Source organism: Lates calcarifer, linkage group LG9 (genome assembly GCF_001640805.2).
Source record: "Lates calcarifer isolate ASB-BC8 linkage group LG9, TLL_Latcal_v3, whole genome shotgun sequence".
Taxonomy (NCBI): Eukaryota; Metazoa; Chordata; class Actinopteri; family Centropomidae; genus Lates; species Lates calcarifer.
The window spans coordinates 13,572,769-13,586,363 of record NC_066841.1 but is presented as its reverse complement, the minus strand read 5'-3'; positions in this window follow the sequence as shown (position 1 = coordinate 13,586,363).

Below are 13,595 nucleotides of genomic sequence, written 5' to 3'. Positions count from 1 at the left end.
GTTCAATTTGTTGAGTAACAAAAACATGATAGCTTTCTAACCAGCAGGTGGGGGCAGTAGACAGATCATAGGACTGTTGTGTACTCAGCAGTGCTATTATAATGTGCTGTAAATCATAGATCTACTGTAACCCACATGTAGATTCACCCCCATAAACTTAACCTCTTAGAAAGAAATGACCTGAATACTGGTTGGGGTGGGAGGAATTCTAACTCAACCGTGACAAAATAGACATTGTTTGAAAGCACAAAGCCTTATAATTCTGCATGTCAGCCATTTTTAGATCACAATATCTCAGTGGCTAAAGTTGCTTATTTTGAAACAGGAGGGCACACCAAAAAGAACAATAAAATAGGAAATGGGTGAGGGGGAAAGGTTCATTTTTTGCAATATTTGTGCCTCTGTAAATTAGTTTTGGTATCACTTACACTAATTATGACCTTCTGTTAATTATTTATCTTGTAGAAAAAATGCAGAGATGCAAACAAGAGGTATTTTCATTATTGATTAATCTGACAGTTGTTGTATTGATTATTAAATCCCTCATTTGGCCTATGAAGTGCCAGAAAAGAGTCAAAAAAAAAGGCAAGCTTAGCATACAAAACGTCATCCTTCTAACATCTTTTTTGTCCAAGCAACAGTCCAAAATCCCAAAATATTCTGTTTTCTGTACTGTAAGACAAAGAAAAACATCAATCTTTTTCACATATGAGAACCTGGAAACATCAAGTTTTTGCTGAAAAAAAGCAAAAAACAAACAATCAATCAGTTGTTAAAATAGTTGCTGATTCATTTTCTCCTGATCAATTAATTGACCAGTTGTCTCAAGTCTACTAGGAGAAAAAGATCATTTTTATCAGTCTCACAATTATGCACAAAGGAGGGGGTGAACTGAACCTCTAACTGGATCAAACATAAAAACAGGGATTATTCAAGGTGCATAGTGGCTCTTCTCTAAAAACTCAGCCATAGAAATAGATCAAACACAAGTAATTCTCTCTTTACTTTGTCCTTCAGCCTCCCTCTCCAGGATAAGAGACTGAGGGACCTCTCTGCTGTAACCCCCCCCCTTTCTCTCCTGTGCCTGGCAGCCTGACACTCCCCCTGCTGTTGAACGGCGGTAGAGCGTGGACCGTCCGAGGAGCGCGTTGACAGCTCCAGGGCCCGTGTGTGCGCCCGCCTGCATGTATGGTGAGCACCCGTTGAGTAGGTGGGTCTGCTGGAAGGGAGTGGGAGAGGTGGGAAAGGGGCAGATGGAACACAGAAGGAAGTTCACCAGCGACACATAGAGTGTCAGAAAGTGGAGAGGGACGGAGAGGGAGGGGTTCAGCGAGAGCGAGAGTGGGGACAGCAATAGGTAGAGGAGGCAAAACTGAGAGAATGAGGGGGGCAGATAGGCAGGGAGGAAGGGTGGAAGGGTGGCGGATCGGTAAAGGGATGAGGGAGATCGAGGCAGAGTGAAAGGATGGAGAGGGGAGCAGGAGAGGTGAGACATGTGTCAGGTACCAGAGGGAGAGGTGACAAGCAGCAGGGGTAGGAGGGAGGGTGACAGGTAGGGATGGAGGTTGGAGGGGTTGGGGTTTGGGGGGGAGTGATAATGATATCAGGTACAGGAGGGCAGTGGAATGGGTGGCTGGTGTAAGGACAGGAGGGAGGGAGGAAGATACTTTTGACCTTGAGCAATAGTTTGGTTTTTCTCATTTTCTCACCAAAAAAGTTGTCTGCACTTATGTATTTATTCTTATGTCAAAATACATGTGTAATGATTCATCTGACTTGTGGGAGGGGTTGTGGCTAGGCAGGGGACTTTAACAATTTGGGAGTGGCCAGAACTCTTTGGCAAAATGTTTAAAAATAGATCAAGCTTTTAGGTTTTAATGTGACTTTGAACCCAGCACTTTTTATTCTTAGTATCCCCCTCTGAGCACACACCTAATGATAATATAAGTTATCTATAAAGGATTTTACTTTTAACAACAACAACAGCAACAACAACATAAACACAGTCTCTGGTTAAAGCTGCCGCCTCCAAACAGTGTTCACTGGAAAGAAAGGATTAAGTTGGTTTGTGTAGTGGAGACGATCCCTGCAAAGCTGCAACTGAAAACAGAAGTACAAAGAAACATGTATTCGTTCCAGCTATACCAGAACTATGTATTTAAGAGGTCTGTAAAACCACCTTTTTCTATCATCTTCTATTATTCTATCTATTCATCTCGTTGATGAGGTCATCTCCTCTATGTTTGTGAGTTGTTTTATTGTGTGTAAAATTTTCCTTTTTTTAAAACAGAACATATTATTTATTACTTGCAGTCAAAATAAATGTTTCATTGGCATCATTAATAGCCCAAAGCCATTTTTGCACTATAAATACATCTAGTAAATAAAGTACGTATGAAACTTAAAATAAATAAATAAAATAACAGAAAAATTATTAGCAATACAGTATATAAATTGTAGTTCATACTACATTATGTCCCCAATATATGGTTTAAGACATCAAAAAATATAAAAGCATAAAAACATAAAATTATTTTTGCACTCTTTGGATAATACCTTTTTACCTATGGTTTTTCAAAAAAGTTTCATTAACTAGTTTTTTTTAATCTACTCCTTGGCCCTCACTGAAAAATCAGTCCTACTTCACTGAAAAGTCCATTCTACATACACTATATGTGCACTGTGTTTTCAGGTGTCCACATCATGCTCGTGTACTTCCTCTACTTCCAAAGTAGCTGTAGTGTCACAAAATCATGCTTTTCCATAAAAACCTAGACTCAGATTAAAGGTGAGCACAGAGAGACAGATGACGCTCAAACACTGAAGTGAAGTAATAATGAGCAAAACACATTTTGAATATGAGGTGGGACTGACAATGAAATTGCACAGTGGACCCCAACCATGCTACAATGTCAAGAAGACTAAAACTATGTATTAAACATTAAACCAGCCCAGATCTGTATTCTCATGTAATTACTTTTCAAAAACAGACACTGCCCAGTTCGATGTAATGTGTTTGTTTAAATCCATTAAACTAACTCTTTAGTCTGAATGTTTGTGACAGATGTCGATGACATGCTTCTTGTTAGTTTACGTCAGACTTCAGGGAATTTTCATTATACCATCTCCCCTGTGTCGATGCGCTGGCAATTGAATCTAGTCTAGTCTTATTTATGGGCTATGCAGTGGCATTATGCTGTCTGGACATGAGTAAGTGCTGAAGTAATTTCAGACATTTGGAGACAAAAGGAAAAGTTTAAAAATGCAAGGAATTGCATTTACAGCCCCATCTTACAATAGTCCAATTTATATTCTTTGGGAAGGAATGTAGTTATTTACTTGTGAAGTATCTCTATCTTTCCAATGAGGTCTGTTCTGAGGTCTGGTATGTTGCTTTCTGTTTTGATAAAAAGTTGCTTTTTTCTGCCTTACAGTAACTTGCTTTCCCATGCATATTTCTTTGCATGATGTGGCTACATGGTTTCACGTTTACTCCTTTCCTCGTGTGCATGGGTGTGCTTGCGTGTGTGCATGCAAGGACACTTGTGTGTTTAAGGGTGTAATGTGTGTTTGTGTGTGAGCCATGCAGGAGGACTCCAGCTAGGGGTGTTAAAACAGAAATCTCAGCCCACTAACTGACCTTGTCTGAACTGCACAGTGCACACAGTGATAGCATAAGGTACCTTCAGGTCAGAGTAGGGTGTTAAAATTATCCAACATAACATCTGTGTGTGTATGTGTGTGACTGTGTGTGTGTGTGTGTGTGCTTGTGTCTTGTCTGGGAGGGGGGAAAATGAAAGGAGTATGTCTGGTTATACAGCGTTCATGCCCAGCCAAACTACATCCCACACAAGGCTGAGAGACTGTGGGCTCCTCTGGACCTTTTTTTAATTAAAAAGCCTCACTTTCCTGTGTGTGTGTGTGTGTGTGTGTGTGTGTGTGTTCATACTCTATGTGTCATGGCTGCTATCACTTAAATGCAGTCAGTTCTCATGGATGCTAAAATATATTTATTTTACAAACTTTTTAATATAGGCAGTGTAATGTGAGTGTGATTTGTATTGCAGCTATTAATAAAGTCAAATCACCAAATTTTTAATAAAAGATAAATTAGTAAATATATAGCCATTGTATTTGTGGTTATTTGATCAGCTGTTCTCTTCTTTCTCGACATTAGAGCCAAAAAATGAGCAAAATAAATAGAAATATTCCAGGAACTGAAACAAAATAAGATTCCATTTTATGAAAATTAAATGCACAGTAATAGTTATTTACCAAAATATATTTCCTTTCATTTATTTGGTATCTTCAAATTTAAATAGCTCCTGTCAGTTGTTTTTCATTCAGTCAGTCAAAGGCTATATAACATTATATTATTATCACAATAAAATTTTATTTGTTCTGTCGCTCTCTTTGTAAGAGTGTATATTAACTGTTTTATAATACCTGACATTTTACTTTGGGCTGAACTCTTTAACAATAGAAAATAAGAGCTCCAGATCAAACATTGTCATCACAGAGTTCACTTGCACTCCGAACACATTCAGGTGAGCTCTTAAAGCTGAGAGTTGCTATGGCATTCACTTGCGAATATCTTTAGTTACTGGAGTCTGAGTTATTTTTAAATCCATCTGTGCGTCAATGTAAGGCATGCAAGCTCATATGGCTTTTCAAAGGCAACTCAATTCAAATGTTCTGTATGTCAAGGAGTTATAAATTGGGTTAAAAGTGTTTTCTTTCTGTTTTGTTTTGCAGTTCTAAAAATTCTTCAAACTGAAAGCCAGCACTGTATGCTGTGTTAATCATGACAAAGATTTATCCAAAGAGTGTGGAACCTCAAATGTTCAATATTACACAAGTAAGCAAGACATTATGAAATGAATGAATAACTGAAGAAATGATTAAAACTTAACTAATACTTTACAAATATTATTCATTTTCAAAATAATGCTTCATAATTCTGTTTTTATTTCATATTAGCATTTTTTTCCCCCAATAACACCTTTATTCAATTTCAAGTTTTATTTCATACTGACTGATGACGGTGTTTGTCATCAGAAGTCACCATCCTCTCTGAATCAGCTGCTGAGTACATAGATACAGTAACTGAACCTCCTTAGCTTTAAGCCTTAGCATTATAATGATGCACAAGACACCTTCCTAGCCCGCTAACTATCTACACAGGGTTGTAAGCCTGCATTATTACTCAACATCAAGGAAGGTTGAAGTTTTCTTTCTTCCAACTTGGCGGTAAAATGTACAGAAGTGTCAGTGAAGTCCTGGCATTTTTAACCCACACATGTCTAACTCTGAGGTGTTATTTCACTTTTTTCAAATTACACTCCAACATGGTAACCTTTTTTAAAGCAAAAATGTACTGTGCTATGATGCTCTTTAAAAAAAATGAAACCAATATTTGCATCTCCCTATTTGCATTTGTTAGTTTTCTTTGCGTTAGCATAAGACCGCCACCTTGAGTTGTCCATTGACGTGAATGATCACAAGTCGGAAATATGTAAATGTTTCTTTTTGTTTCTCTCCCTCCTGTGTGACGTGAACGTGGAATTAGCTGGTGCCAAGCAAGCTCGCGAACCTGCCCAATTAGGTAGGTCACATGTGCAGTCATGTGAAACAAAAATAGATGTTAGGTTCTGTGTTTGTGTGATGTGTTTAATTACAGCAGCAGCTAGAAAATTAATTCAGAATTACTTTGACATTGTTGCTGCTCTAACAGGAGCTAAGTGGGCATGTGGTTCGTTGAAAGGTAGGACCGTACCATTGTCAGGGAGAGCAAATAAAAAAACATGAAATAAAAGTCACCAGGGAAAATGGCATTATGAAATAATATAAACTCTTATAAGCCTCTGTTATTACAAAAATAAGAATGACGCATGTATTCTATATTCCTAATTTATTTATTTAATATTGAACACTTTAGTTTCTACAGAGGAGACATGGCTGTCATTATCTAGGTCTGCACTAAGTCTGAACTAAGAAGTGAAACACCTGTGAGGCGTCAACCCCAAGTCCAGACCCCTAATAACGATCCTGAAGAGAGGAGACGTGTGTGTGGTTGCGTGCGGCTGTGGTTAGCCTATGGTCGTCATGGTGAGGGGCGGCTGGGGGCCGCACTGTAGCTGCAGCTACAGTGATCAAGAGTACAAAGTTTTTCATGTGTGTGTGTAGCAGTGGCTTCAGTTGAACCACCCCCATACAGTAACGCATGGTGCTTTATGGGTCGTGTGTGCAGGAGGGACGGGGTGTGGGTTTCTTTTCATCATGAAACAAATGGTACAAAAACACACACAATGCAGAGGGAAGCAGAAATAAGCATTTAAGCATTTGTTAAGGACGTTTATGCTTTGTAAAAGAAGAGGTACACACACACACACACACACACACACAGACACGATTTGCAAGCAAGCTGATTGGTGTTTATTGCCAATAATCGCTGGTTCTAATAGTTTGGACAGTCTGTGATTGTGTGTGTTTGTGTTTGTGTGTGTGTGTCTGTGTGTTTGTGTGTGTACGTGACTCATGCTGGAACATGCCTGTGTTTTTTTCAGATTTCTGAGTTTTATATTCAGTCACGTTCTGTGTGTTGGCAGAAGCAGCAGTTTCATCATCATCACAAATACACACACATACACAAACATACATGCATACAAACACAGTCATCGGGTTTAAATCAGGCCACACGCATGCTTATCTATGCACACAGCATTCAGAAAATTACATTTAACACACAATGAAACCACTCTGAAAATAGTTCTTATGAAAACTGTTCTGAGTGAAGTCTGTAAATCATCCAGACTAACCAGGAATTTGTTTCTAGAAAGATACATGGTTGTTTCATTTGTTAGAAATAATTTTTCACTGTAATCCTCTTCACCTTGTGTTGGGGTAGTGGCAGAAATCTCAGACACAAGCAGTGATACTTTACTTAAATACAATTTTAGGGCCTTGCACTCTACCATTATATACTGTATACTTCTGCTTCCTTACATTTCAGAGAGAAATGGTACTTTTAACTCCACCACATATATTTAACACCTTTGGTTACTAGTTACTCTTTATATTATTAACATCCAAAGGTCAACCTGATATCAACTTAAACATAAAATATAGTATGTTCTTATAAAATAAACAACCAGACTGCATACAAAATACTTAAGATTAGTTCCACCTCAATCAACTACAATAGAAAACTGCTATTATTGGTTATAATTAACCAATAATAGAATATGTGATGATATAACACTCTTGCAAGTAATTGTTTTGCATACTAAGCAGGTTCATTTCAATGATACTTCTGTATTTAAATTCTGTGTGTATGATCTTTACTTGTAATCAAGTATTTTTATATTGTGGTACTGTAACTTTTATTTCCTAAATACTTGTCCTATCACTGGACACAGATGTCTCAAAATTTGGTCACAAAAAAAAGATATACTGTAACTGATTACACTTCTGTAGGCAGGGCCGTCTCATAAAATTTGAGAAATGCTTTTAGATTGTGAGTGACGCACTAAAATATTTCTTTCACTCTTGGTTTGTGGAGAGTGTTTTTAATAGCAGCTAACCGTGTGGCTGCAGGCCGAGTGGCCGCTGCGGTGAAAAGGCAGCAGTCAAGAGACCTTTTTTCAAGACCTGTTTGGGTGAGGAACTCTGCTGACACACCACCGACATTTGTGCATATACAAATACACTCATGCACAGACACGCCCATGCTGCATGTGCACATATACACACACACAGCATGACCCACACACACACACACACACACACACACACACACACACACCGCTTCATACAACATATACATAAAACATATGCGTACATGGGGATGGAGACATATGTTAAATTCAATGAATGCATAGGTGTATACAGACACACATGAATGCCAGCACCCAAGCACACACACAGGCGAACACACACACACACACACACACACACACACACACACACACACATGCACATACTATAGACACACACACAGTATTTATTCTAAGAGTGTATCCCTCCCTGATGACCGGTTAGGGTGAGGAGTGCTGCCGGCAAAGTGGACCAATCCAAGTCATTCTACAGTTGATTTACTGTCCCACCACCAGTCCACTACTGTATAATTACCCTAACACACACACATACATAGGCACAGAATTACACACACATGCACTCACACACATAATTACACACACGGCACAAGCACACATTTACTGTACACTCATGTGTACACACATGGATAAAACGTGTAACACAAGGGTAGAAAAATAAACAAAGAACAATGCATAGACAAACACAGGCATCACACTGACAAAAATCCTTGGTTTGTATGGGTTATTTTTCCAGTTCTAATTTTGTATTCAGGGTTTAATTATTGTTGCTGTGTGTGTTTGCATGCTTTCAAATTACAGTTAAGCTATTTCATTATTTGACGTTTTTGGAGAGAGTTAGAGGTAGAAAATGAAGTTTCTTTAGGTCTGGCTACGCTGCAAAAATGCCACCTCAATAACATGTTGTATAGTTTTATATTAAGACTTGAAATATGATCTCTGCTCAAGAAAAATGGAAATAGGATGAGTCTATGGAAGGAAAAGTAAGGCTGTACGGATTTGGATCTTGTGAACAACTAAATAACAAATAGTGAAATGTAATCACAAATGGAATTTAAATACAACTGAATTTGAAATATTAAATTGTGGAAGCATCTCTTTGAATTTATGTGGTCTGAAATACCCTCTTTTAGATTTTTTAAATGTAATTTCAAATTGCAAAATTTCAAAAACTTTGCCTTAATTCTTTTTTTTTTTTTTTTTCACAAATACTGACAGAAGTCAAACAGTCAAAAGGGTGAATTAAAATTTTTCAGCTGTTTTCAGATTGGTTACATTTACGCACCAAAATTCAAGGTGAACAATTCCAAACTGAACATCTGACTTACCAAAGACCCAGAAATGAACTGAGAAAGACAAAATAGGTTAGATAACTGCATTACTATCAGGAATGTTTTTTACTTGACTTCATAAAAATTATGAATCAGGTTGATTTGTATGTGAACCACAAAGAGGCAACCATAACCCCCACAATCCTTGAAATATATAGTATTCAGAAGAAAAAAGTTAACTTCACACTCTTTAATCTGCATTGTTTTTCTCTATTGACTTATTTATATCTCTGAGGATTCAAGCAGCACGCATTTCCCAGCATGCACTAAGTGGACAGCAGGTTAATTGACAGACAGAAAAACTCTCTCCTATTTACACTCACTGATAAAAACATCCACGGAAGGAGGGACCAGGAGCAAGATTAAACCCAAAACGGTCTTACCTCTTATTTAATAAATATCTTATAAATATGTTTGTACTGTACAATATTTTTCTTTATCTTCAATATCGCTGCTAAACAGCCTTTCCACTAGAGCAGCCTCCCCTTCTACTCATGTAATTTTGCCCTTGTCCTCAGCTGAGCCTGCCTGCCTGCCTGCCCCAGTCCGATTTGTCACTCTCAAACCTGCAATTGTATTCAAGGCCAAATATAGGGGTGGGAATGCTAGGGTGGGCTGTCTATGTGTCACACAACAAAGCTTCGCACAAGGGTGTAGCCCTCTCCCTTACATCCTCCCACCTAACCGCCCGGCATGGCCAAGTTGTTTGCATGGAAACACGTCTGTGTGTGTATTTCTGCATGTGTGTGTGTGTGTGTGTGTGTGTGCGCAGTGAGGTCCAAACGCTCCCCACCCTCCTCTCCTCTGGTGAGGCAGAGAGATTACTCCCTCCTCCCTCCCCCTCTCGCTGCTTTATTTGGAGTGTTTCTCAGAGATTCGTCTCCTGTCACTGCTTCTGTCTACAACACTGACCTTCAACGTCTCTGTTTTTATCTGCCTCTCTCTTCCATCCCGTTCCTCCTCTTGATCCCTCTCGATTTCAATTCCACTTCCTTTTGATATCAAAGCCAACCAAATTCTGTTGAAGTTTTTTTCTGTTTTGTTTTGTCATAGTTTTTGCAGCTTCCACAGCAAGTGAAATAAACACCAACGGGGAAGCGCCAGCTTTTTGATGGGCATGTGATTTGTACAAAGTTACAAGCCGTTGTGAGGCATGAATTGGAAGTTCCCTATTATTACATGGTAGAAAAAATGAGTGGCCTTTAATGTTGAGAGATGGAAAGGGAGATGATTATGGTTTATGTGCTAGGGCATCCCGATTATATGACCACAGAAACCCATGCTGAGTCACATAGGTCAAGATAGGATGTGAATGAAGCAAACAGACACACACACACACACACACACACACACACACACACAGAGAGAGAGAAAAGTTCTCAATGATAATTTCATCACATCAACATGTAACATTATTCATTTCTTACATGACTTGCATTATTTAACTCACAAATAAGCTTCCATTTTTCATATTGGCTGTTAACAAGTGGAGTTCAATGAACACATGTTGAGTGTATATATATATATATATATATATATATATATATATATATATATATATATAATTTTTTTTTTTTTTTTTTTTTCCAGGGAGGTAGATTAGTTATATGGCATCCTTTCTCAGTTGTGTGACATAAAGCCTTCAACCACACATTACAGATAAAAACTCTCTTTATAACATAAAATGTTTGCATATTTTTCTGTTTGTTTTATGATTCTGGGCCTCTGTATACACGTCATACTACATTATGCCTATTATATATTCTACATGTTTTTTTCATATGCCAAAACTTATGATATATCACATTACCATAGAGAAAATATCATAAGAGTGATATGAACTAAAGGATGCATTAAAATGGCAGTTTGTAATCAAAAACATACAACCAGGGGTTATACTTGTCTAAAAATGTACATACGTATGCTGCTCTAATTTTGTGTATAGCTTTGCATTGTATTCAATACTTTTCTTTCGTTTTTCTTTTTAATGTAGGAAATGTATGAATGAAACACGTATTTTAATTAAAATTTCAGATTAAAATCCGATTTTTAAATGAAATAAAGGGAGGAGGTTGAGTATGAGTTAATTTCACTTGTTCTCAGTGCATTTACTGAAATATTTTGTAGAAATAATGAAGACAAATTAAGGGAGATCTATGCACCACTTTCAAGGAAATGGCACCTCATGTTCAAGTTTTGAATCAAGTTGATTGTATGTTAATATGAACTAAACTGTGTAATACATACTAAAGTAGTAAAGTGCAAACCAAAACAATATTATGTTATTCATAAACATAGTATGCCAATTACGTTTATTTTTAGCTACACACACAACGTGGCTCCAGAGCAGTTTCAATCAGTTCATCCACATGTTTGGTCCTCTAGTGCCAGCGTGAGTTAATTTTTTTTCAATTTTCAATGAAATGTCCTGACAGCTATAACTGTGTTTGTGTTACCAACAGGATGAACTCTAATAAATGTGGTGATCCTGTAACTTTCCATCCAACACCATCACCAGACCTAAATTTTTAATTAGCCCAATACTTTTTATGATTTTATGAGTAAATACCAGCAAAACTAATTCCCACCACCCATCTTTGTTTTTAGTGCTAAATAGGAAATATTAGCATGCTAACATGCTAAACTAAGATGTTGAACATGGTAAACATTGTACCTAACATAACATCAGCATACTAGCATTGTCATTGTGAGCATGTTAGCATGCATTTAGGTCAAAGTGCCACGGCCTGACAGAGTTGCTAACATGGCTGCAGACTCTTCATCTTGTTTATAGATATCCATCTGCTAACCTTCCTGCATATCCTGTAATATGTAGAGTGTAATTTAAGTGTAATGTCTGTCACCTGCCAATTTCTCACATGCATGTAAATGTGGCTGCTGACAAACAGGCCAGCCTTCTTCTTGTAAAGCATTCAGAGCATGATCACTGCTAATTTCTTCAGCATACGTGTCTCCCAACACAACCAACAGGCTTCTATTCTTAATTCCAGTCCACACTCCCTGCTCTACACAATGAGACATCAGAATAATTTGCCTGACGAGCAGGGAGGCACATGGCGCGCCCCACGCTCAAGTGCCTCTCCGCCCCGTGATGATACTCCTCAAGTATGCAGCGTGTGTGCGTGACAGCGGCTACACCTGCGACTCACCTGTGCGTGTCCGCACCCCTGAGATATCCCTCACCTGTCACTCCCCCACCACCACCACCTCCCCAGACCCATCCTCCACACACACACACACACAAACACACACACACAGGCCACCAGCACCACTGAGGGCAAAGGAGGGGGTTCAGTCTGGGCTGAGGTGCAAGACGCTGCCCGGGCGCTTTAATTTTCACCTCCCCCACCATGACCCTCTGCAACTGGTGACACAAGTGGCCTCCTGCTGCAACGTCTCTCCTGTTTTCTCCTCTCCCGTCTGCCCCCCCGATTCCTGTTTCCTCAATTTGCTCTCATCTCAGCCATTCTTTACTTTTTTTCGGCGACAGGTTTAAAAAGTGAGTGTGCATATAAAACTAGACACAACAAGTCCTAATTCAGGACAGCAAAGCAAAATGACAAATGAACAGCAAACATTTAAAGTATTTGGAGACACAAAGAAGGGATCTTTGGCTCATGTATTTTTCTGCCTTCTTCCCTCTCCTCCCAATTCTTCTACCGGCAAGGTTACCATTGTGAATATGCAAATTGTTGGATAATTTTTTGTCCATTGTGTGTACAATGTTTCAATGCTGATCTATGCATGTATGTGCTTAATACTTCTCACATGCATTTGAGCACTTATGTTTATGTGCACATGCCTACATGCGCCTTTATGAGTGCCTGCACACACTGTTCACTGGAGCGCGTGTTCTTGTGTGTGTCTCACAATAGTCATACTATAAGGATCTTCAGCACTGTGTGTGTGTGTGTGTGTGTGTGTGTGTGGTGTCTGTCTCATCAGCTGATGAGGTGTTTACTAGGTTCTGTCTCTAGCCTGGAGGGAGCCCAAGCACACTCTAGTCCCAGCCACCACACACCAGAGTAATTGGCCTTTTCACACTGCATAAGCTTCATTACCTGCACCCCCATTTGCAATGCAGAATGTAATGTGCCACGGAGTATATGGAGTGAATGCATAAACAGTTTTGGTTCAATTCATTTTTTGGGGAGGGTTTGGGGTGCGGGGCTCACAGCGCATTTAGGGGGCCTGCTAACTGCAGCAAAATGTCTCTCCTGCATTTGTCATTAGTTTCAAATCGTTATGTATGTCTCAGTAGGTGTTTGTCATATTTCACCACGAGAAAGGCAGTCGGTCTATTAAGGCAGTAAGTCAGTCAGTTCCTCAGTCAGTTATCCACAGGGTAAAAGTGAGTTTCTCTATCTAAACTGTTATCCAAAGCCGAAAGAACTGTAGCAATTGTGCTGAACAATCTACTGTCGAATTAAAAATACTGTGGGTTAATGAAACACAGAATCACTGAATCATGAGTGAAAACCAGTAGATAAGAATTATTTTTATAAAATTAAAATCTGACATTACTCTTCAGTTCCAACCCATGAAACAAAGGGCGTAAGTGATGGGACATCTTTGATACAATCATTTCCTTTAATGAAGTTCCTGTAGGTGGCTTTTTTGTGTGTGTGTG